The 7,793-nt window shown below is 48.7% G+C and overlaps 1 protein-coding gene across 1 annotated transcript in view; it reads left to right on the top strand.

The window, feature by feature from the left end:
* Window positions 1-1,483: 1,483 nt before the first annotated feature.
* FAM3C (FAM3 metabolism regulating signaling molecule C) overlaps window positions 1,484-7,793 on the top strand; it is a 32,321-nt gene continuing 26,011 nt past the window's right edge. Inside the window, exon 1 of the mRNA XM_052790167.1 lies at window positions 1,484-1,624. The gene's annotated coding sequence lies outside the window, so the exon portion shown is untranslated. The remainder of the gene's footprint in view (window positions 1,625-7,793) is intronic.

The raw sequence follows: 7,793 nt of genomic DNA, 5'->3' as shown, positions 1-7,793 counted from the left end.
AAATTTCATATATTAAGCACTGAAATAACTGTCAGACTAAGATATATCTGTATCATCATTTAGAATTAAAAGCTATAAAGACTTTCTTTTCTTGAGCAATGTTCCCACTGGGTATTTCTTTGCTCATTTTGAGATTACAGTAGGCCTGAAACTTCAATGTGTTGTGAGAATTTACTAAAGAAATTACTTGATTGATGTTCAAATAATCCTGCTGTATGGAGGAGCAGTTGGTATCAAAGTATGTTATTTTAAAGCCATTAAAAGAAAGATCTGTTGACCAGATGTGGTTAAAACAAGACATGGAAACTTCCTTTTGTCTACCTGACTTTGATGATGTGCAATATGCCCCATATTTAGCTGCGGCTTTGTTCTCTGCTAGGAGAAGTGCCACGCTGATTTTGTAAAAAATATTCTCTTTGTGGTTTGACAGTAGTGGAATTGACTGAATCCGGCTGTCTGCTGCCCCAGCACTTTCTATACCCACCCCAGCACTAGTCCAGCTGACGGAGTTAGACCAACAGAAATCTTTTCCCACACAATAAAATGAATGGTGTCCTTCCAGCTTATCTCCCTACCTACGCCAACTCACGGTGGGGGTAGAGGAATACCAGTGCCAAAAAAAAAAAAAAAAAGGAAAAAACAGCAGAGACAGAGCACAGCCAAGGCTAAGAAGGGACTACCTTTCCTTCTTATGTGGTAGCACAGACCAGCTGCATCCTACTGATCAAAAAGTTGGTTTTTTTCTTAAAAAGTGGGTTGTGGGGTTTGGTTTGGTTTTGTTTTTTTTTTTTTTAAAGCAGAAACAGCAGTTTATGTTCGGTAACAGGAGGTAACTCCTGGTGCGTTGGGGCGGGGAGGGGAAAGGTGTACAAAATAGGAAAGAAAACAAGCATCAACGTTTCCAACAGCCGGCTCGGGGCACCAGGCCGACTTTTGGGCACACCTGGCACCCTCAGTCCCTCACCTGTGGGCGCGTGGCTGCGGACGCGCAGACGGAAGGCGTTTTTCTGAGTATCACCCTTCACCGAACCACCCAAAAAGTTGTAGGCCGGAACAGCCCTTCCCCCGCGAACCGCCCGCGCCCTGCCAGCGAGGACGGATCTGCACCCGGTCTCCTCACGCCGCCCCACAGCGGGGCCCGGGGGGGACCCGGCAGGCGCAGAGGAGGGGCCGCAGCTCCCCCCCGGGACGTTAGCCACTAGCGCTGGCCCCCGGGGCCGCCGCAGGAGCCCGCCCTGCGCCCAGCCCACAGCGACCCGCCCGAGGCGCGCAGAAACGCCCCGGGGGGCAGCGGGAAGGCCTGCGGCCCCCCGCCGCCTCACGCGCCCCGCCATTTGTGCGCACCCCGCGCCCCTCCAACCGGGACGGCCCGTCGGGCGGCGGGGGCGGGAGCAGCCGGGGGCGCGGCTGCGGGGAGGCACCGCCCCCGGGCCCGGTCCGCCACCGGTAGGGGGCGGGCGCGCCGCCTCCCTCCGCGCCTTCCTCTGCTTCTGCAGCGGCGGCGGCTCGGCTCGGCTTCCTGCTCCGTCGCCGGCGGGCGGGCCGGGGCAGCCTGCGCGGCGCGGCGCGGCCGCCGAGGGGACGCGGGGACGGTGCGCGACGTGCCCGTGCCGGTACAGCCCAGGTAGGGGCTCGCCTTCTCCGTGGGGCTGGGGGGGTGCAGGCGCCCGAGCTCCCCGCCCCTCCCCTCCCGTCGCGGAGCCCGCCGCCGGCTCCGCCGCGCATCGCTCTCCTCTGCGCGGGGCAGCCCGCCCTTGCCTCCGCTGCCGGCTCCCCCCGGCGGTGCGACTTCCCCGGGCCGCCTGGCCCTTCCCCCGTCCCCTCCCTCCCGGCAGCTGCCCCCGGGAGGGGTGAGGCGGGGTGCGGGGCAGGGCAAGAGGCGGGCGGCATCCCCGGCGCCCCTCGGAGCGACCAGCCGGGCGGCGAGCGGGGCGTGGGTCTCCCCTCCTCCCCGTTCCCCGGAGCAGGGGTCTCCACTCCTCCCCTCCGCTCCTCCCCGTTCCCTTCCCCTTCTCCGTCGGCCCGGCCTGGCGAGGGGTTTCGGGGCCGGCCGGGCGGCAGCAGCCGCTCTCCGCCCCGTGCCGGTGCGAGCGCTCGGTGCTGTCGGTCGGGAGGCCGGGAGAGGAGGGGGCTGCGTGTGGTGGGGGCTCTCGGCGAAGCTGGGCGCCTCCGTCCAGTTAAGTAAGTGAAGTGTTTGCAGTGTAGGCAGCCTCTTGCCTCTGAAACAAAGACTTAGCGCAGTGAAAATGAAACGGTGCTGCTTTTCAGTGGTTTTGTTCTCTTTCTCCGTTGAGTACCGGGTCACGGGCGTTGTTGGCGGGTGGGTTATAAGGCTCAACTCTTGTTTAACTAAAGACCCGGTTATAGAGGACGTTCGTGAGCTGGTAAGGAGGGAGAAGGTACTGTGCCTCCAGGTTTGCAGAGAGATACTTGTCGAATCAGTCTGTGTTTCTTTGGTTTCTAGCCTCTGAGTTGCGGAGGCAGGAAAAAAATGTAGTAATTCTATACATTAATAGTTTTTTTGGTAGGTAGGTGCTACCATATCTTAAGTTGTGTTTTTGCCTGAGCTGCTGAGGGGCTAACTCGCCTGATTTCTTTATCTTTCCATTTTCTCACATTTAAAAGAGGTTAAACGACAGTGTAATAATTCCAGATTTTTGTAACGATCTCTGCATATACCAGGTATTCTTTGTAATGTTCTGTGTGCCCTGTAACACCGCACAGGTTTTCAACCCGTGGTGGTTCTTTGCTGGTGAACCTTGCTGACTGGTCCTCTTCTTTTAACAAAGTATTTATTTAATACTAATAGGAGAATTATTTAGAAAAAAAACCCAGAAATGGTTGGTTAATGACTGTGTACAACAGTCTTTTTTTTTAAAGGCTGCAAAACTAATCAAGGTATGAATGTCTTCATTAGGACATATTCTCCCCCCCCCCCCCCCCCCCCCCCCGCCCCACAGATTCTTTTAAGTATGAAGAAATCTTTCATCTGTCGGTTTGCATAGTTGTCCCTGTGGTAAAGCAAGTTTTGTAACTTGCTTTAAGCCTGCAGGTAGGGTCTTCACAAGCTAATAGCTTGGTGGTGTTGTGTAATAACATCTAAACACTTCGGGATGGAGGAGGCACCTGGTTTGTTGCAGGCCATTGCTTCCATCTCTTTCCAACAGTCTTGACCATTTTACCCAGTGAGAGTGCACAGTAAATAGTTACAGAAGTCGCCTGGGTACCCACAAGTTACTCCCTAGCCTCTCTAGGTGCAGCCCGAGTGCTTCAGGGCATACATGCTCTACAGTTAATGAGAATTCTCAGTGCTTTAAGAAAAGAGTGATAATATAGACAAACTTTGAGAATTTTGTGGAACTTTGGCAAGCTAATATTTAAAAAGTGAACTCCTGAATGTTTAGTTTCCAATTTTGTTCGTAATATTAGCATACTATATGGGAAAGGGATTTTTTTTTTTTTTTCTGAAAGATCATAAGATGGGTCGGTTCTATGTAAGCTGCAGAAATACCAGTTTGCTTACAGATTATTTTGTAGTCTAAAGATTAGGTGTCCCTAAGATGAATCCGCAGCAAACACAGAGAACCTGTTCGTTAACATTTAAATTGTTCAAAGAGAAGTTACTCAAATAGAACTTAGGTCCTGTTTTTTAAACCTGCAGTCCCAGTGAAGTCAGAGGGTTGACATGTGAGTGTAAGGGCTGAAAGTCTTACAACTCACTAGCAATCAGTGAGCCCTAATATAAGTGATATATATGTTCACTTTTGACTTTTTCACTAAAATCTGCTGAGAAAGTGTAGGATTTAAGGCATAATTTTTGTAAACCTGCATGTTTTCTCTGCCAGTGGCCAGCTGCGCAACCCTGTGACAATCGTTTTGCTGTCAACAGCACTGAAATTATTGTAATTGTTTCACAGTTTAGAAGGATCCCTCTGGGAAGTCTCACATTGATCTGAAACCAAGACTGTCCATAAATTCTCAGGATTACTTTAGGAAAAATGTAATCTGTACTACTGTCAAATCTTAGAGTCTTACACTGAGACTTCATGAGATGGCTGAGCAAATCTAACAGCCTGATGCTGCTGTACTTTGCCTCCTGACGCTCCTAAAAGTTGTCTGCTAATCTGGCAGAAATTATATTAATTCTCTTTTACTGGGTTAGCTTTCCTTATTGAGCAAAATCATGTGGCCTGGGCTGGAGCAACCTAACAGGGGAGCTCACCTATCTCATGAATTTTCATGCTTTGTAGTACTGTCCAGGCCTGAGGCCCAGTGATGTGAGAACACCAAAGAGCGGTGATGAGGAAATAACTTTAAACTGGTATTGCTGCTTGAAGCCTCATTTCTTAGCACCAGAATTTTTAACTTGGGTGTATGTAAAAACATCTGTAACCTGTGAATAGGTGTCCCTGGCTTCTTACTTCTATAGTCTAAAATGCTGTGTCTAACCAGGAATCCAAGCATAGCCTTGTCATGCTTTTCTTAATGGTATATGTATCCCAAGAGGACTCGAGGATTTTTTTCTGGATAATTTGTAGTTCTGATTCTGCCCTGTAATTTGTTTGCATCTGCCTGCATCTTGATGTTGTCCACAAATTTAAAAAGCTTATCCCTATTCAGTAGTCCAAGTCATTGATGACAATATTAAATATTTTACGAGTTTTCACAGGGATTTGTCAATAGTTACTCTTTTGGAATGGTTAACTATTTTTGCTCCTCATATACAGTACCATATTTCTATGATACAAAAATAGTTTGTATCTTCATTTGCAGACAGAGCTGCAACTTAGCTTTTTCTAGCTCTTGTTGGAGCTCAGTGCCAAGAAGGTACGGAGGAGACTTTGTGGGAGAGGGGAGAAGCTTTGGAAGACTATCAGGACAGAGGGAGCTGCTGGAATAAACTCTGCCGTTCATTTAATGTGCACTGCTGTTGAGTCAGTTTTAATGGCAGAAAGTTGCACAATGTGTTTATATGTACAAAAACATGGTAGTTCTCATGAGAGTCCAGTTAAAATCTTAATTAACATCAAAATAGATGACACAGTCTCCCCTCTATTCATAAAGACTTGTTTTCTTCTTGTGACTGGCTGGCTGACTTCCCTTTTCCCACCATCTCTCCAGTTTTCTTTTATCTGAGGAGAAAGTAACCATCTCCTAGTAGCAAAGAGGTTTTTTTTCTTGATCTGTTTTGGTATCACCAGTTAGTTGAGTCGTCATTTCACAAACATTTAAGCCGGTATAAGCTAGTACTACCGCTGCTAGAAAGCTGCTGGCCTGCTCCCAGACACTTATTTCTGCTTTTGGATTAGCTCAGATATTCTTGCAAGTACCAGGTGAGGTGGCGGAGGGAACTGCCATGTCTGTCTGTTTGTTTGCTTGCTGGTCAGCTGAACATCAGTGACACCTGAATGGTTTTGGAACTGCATTTGAGTTGATTCAGGCAGAAGTTTATTACAGGAATTTCTGTAAAAATTAGTGAATTTCTCTTATAACTGCATGATCCAGAGAGGCATGGCATCAGGAGTTGTTACAGTGGTCAGTGATTTCATATCAATATCTTCATGTCAGCTGTGTATAGAGTCTCAGTGGTAAGCTGACTGTGGTAAGCACCCTTCTGTCACTGAGGGATGCTGTTCCTCAAATTAGTTTACATGTACTTAACGTGGCAAATATCTCCATATGTGATGACATGCAGTAACTTGCTATCCCACATAACTTTATTTTTTCTCACCTATGATGATTCTTAGATCTTAAAATCTCAAAGGATATAGAAGATGGCTGTGTTGGATTTTAGTTAGTGGGCTGTGTACCAATTATTAACTAAATATTAAAGTATACAAAGCATATATATACATAAGAATATGAATAGAATACATTGCCCCTAGAATTTTTTTTTGCTGTGAAATTAATTCTTCTCGGATATGGCTTACATGTTTGGTACTGGTTGCTGGAAGATTGCACCCAGCCAGGAGGTAGGTTATGAATCTTTGTTCTAATCCCTTCATGCTCAGAAACCAGTCTAGAGCTGCAATTTTTGTTGCTTTGTCTTCATGTCTTCAGTAGGAAGAAGTGAGTCACTCGAGCTGTTAATGATCATGCGACTGACTTCCTTATAGAATCATAGAATCATTTAGGTTTGAAAAGACCCTTAAGATCATCAAGTCCAACTGTCAGCCTGACACTGCCAAGTCCACTACTAAACCATGTCCCTAAGCGCCACGTCTACACGTCTTCTAAATACCTCCAGGGATGGTGACTCAACCGCTTCCCTGGGCAGCCTGTTCCAATGCTTTACAAACCTTTTGGTGAAGAAATTTTTCCTAATACCTAATCTAAACCTCCCCTGGTGCAACTTGAGGCTGTTTCTTCTTGTCCTATCAATTGTTACTTGGGAGAAGAAACCGTTATTTGCCTCGCTGCAACCTCCTTTCAGGTAGTTGTAGAGAGCGATAAGGTCTCCCCTCAGCCTCCCTTTCTCCAGACTAAAGTGCCTCGGTTCCCTAAGCCACTCCTCATAAGACTTGTGCCCCAAGCCCATCACCAGCTTTGTTGCCCTTCTTTGGACACGCTTCAGCACCCCAATGTCTGTCTTGTAGTGCGGGGCCCAAAACTGAACACAGTATTCGAGATGCAGTCTCACCAGTGCCGAGTACAGGGGGACGATCACTTCCTTGCTCCTGCTGGCCACACTATTTCTGATACAGGCCAGGATGCCGTTGGCCGCCTTGGCCACCTGGGCACACTGCTGGCTCATATTCAGCCAGCTGTCAACCAACACCCCCAGGTCTTTTTCCACCTGGCAGCTTTCCAGCCACTCTTCCCCAAGCCTGTAGCGCTGCATGGGGTTGTTGTGACCCAAGTGCCAGACCCAGCGCTGAGCCTTGTTGAACCTCATACAGTTGGCCTCGGCCCATCGATCCAGCCTGTCCAGATCCCTCTGTAGAACTTTCCTACCCCCAAGCACATCAACACTCCCACCCAACTCAGTGTTGTCTGCAAACTTACTGAGGGTGCACTTGATCCCCTTGTCCAGATTATTGATAAAGAGCTTAAACAGAACTGGCCCCAATACTGAGCCCTGGGGAACACCACTTGTGACAGGACACCAAGTGAATTTAACTCCATTCACCACCACTCCTTGGGTCTGGCCATCCAGCCTGGTTTTTACCCAGCAAAGCGTACGCCCATGCAAGCCGTGAGCCGCCAGTTTCTCCAGGAGAATGCTGTGGGAAATGGTGTCAAAGGCTTTACTAAAGTCTAGCTAGACAACATCTATGGCCCTTCCCTCATCCGCTAAGTGGGCCATCTTGTCATAGAAGGGGATCAGGCTAGTCAAGCAGGACCTGCCTTTCATAAACCCACGCTGACTGGGCCTGATCACCTGGTTGTCCTGTATGTGCTGTGTGATGGCACTCAAGATGATCTGTTCCATAACCTTCCCCAGCACCGAGGTCAGACTGACAGGCCCATAGTTCCCCAGATCCTCCTTCCAGCCCTTAGTGTAGATGGACATCATATGTGCCAACTTCCAGTCAACTGGGACCTCCCCAGTTAGCCAGGACTGCTGGTAAATGATTGGAAGTGGCTCGGTGAGCACTTCCACCAGCTCCCTCAGTACCCTTGGGTGGATCCAGTCCAGTCCCATGGACTTGGGTGTGTCTACGTGGTGTAGCAGGTCACTACCCATTTCCCCTTGGATTATGGGGGCTTCATTCTGCTCCCTGTCTTCCAGCTCAGGGGACTGGGTACCCCAAGAACAACTGGACTTACTATTAAAGACTGAGGCAAAGAAG

This window comes from Harpia harpyja, chromosome 6 (genome assembly GCF_026419915.1).
Source record: "Harpia harpyja isolate bHarHar1 chromosome 6, bHarHar1 primary haplotype, whole genome shotgun sequence".
Classification (NCBI taxonomy): domain Eukaryota; kingdom Metazoa; phylum Chordata; class Aves; order Accipitriformes; family Accipitridae; genus Harpia; species Harpia harpyja.
The sequence above is the reverse complement of the archived record's forward strand: the minus strand, read 5'-3'. Positions and strand labels throughout refer to the sequence as shown.